Genomic DNA, 964 nt, shown 5'->3' on the forward strand with positions numbered 1-964 from the left:
GGCTAGTATTAGCATTGGAGAGGCTAGTGACCAGCATGGATAACCTGGAATTAGTATCGGAGAGGCTAGCGACGAGCATGGGTAGGCTAGTATTAGCATTGGAGAGGCTAGTGACCAGCATGGATAACCTGGAATTAGTATCGGAGAGGCTAGCGACGAGCATGGGTAGGCTAGTATTAGCATTGGAGAGGCTAGTGACCAGCATGGATAACCTGGAATTAGTATCGGAGAGGCTAGCGACGAGCATGGGTAGGCTAGTATTAGCATTGGAGAGGCTAGTGACCAGCATGGATAACCTGGAATTAGTATCGGAGAGGCTAGCGACGAGCATGGGTAGGCTAGTATTAGCATTGGAGAGGCTAGTGACCAGCATGGATAACCTGGAACTAGTATTGGAGAGGCTAGCGACTAGCATGGATAAGCTTAGTATTGGAGAGGCTAGTGACGAGCATGGGTAGGCTGGTATTAGCATTGGAGAGGCTAGTGACGAGCATGGATAAGCTGGTATTAGCATTGGAGAGGCTAGTGACCAGCATGGATAACCTGGAATTAGCATTGGAGAGGCTAGTGACCAGCATGGATAACCTGGAATTAGCATTGGAGAGGCTAGCGACCAGCATGGATAACCTGGAACTAGCATTGGAGAAGCTAGTGACCAGCATGGATAACCTGGAATTAGCATCGGAGAAGCTAGCAACTAACATGGATAGGCTGGCGTTAGCATTGGATAGGCTGGTATTAGTATCGTAGAGGCTAGCGACGAGCATGGTAGGCTAGTATTAGCATTGGAGAGGCTAGTGACCAGCATGGATAGGCTGGTATTGGCATCGGAGAGGCTAGTGACCAGCTTGGATAAGCTGGAATTAGCATCGGAGAGGCTAGCTACTAGCATGGATAAGCTTGAATTGGCATTGGAGAGGCTTGTGACTAGCATGGATAATCTGGCGTTAGCATCAGAGAGGCA

The sequence above is a fragment of the Austrofundulus limnaeus genome, unplaced genomic scaffold (genome assembly GCF_001266775.1).
Source record: "Austrofundulus limnaeus strain Quisiro unplaced genomic scaffold, Austrofundulus_limnaeus-1.0 Scaffold757, whole genome shotgun sequence".
Classification (NCBI taxonomy): Eukaryota; Metazoa; Chordata; class Actinopteri; order Cyprinodontiformes; family Rivulidae; genus Austrofundulus; species Austrofundulus limnaeus.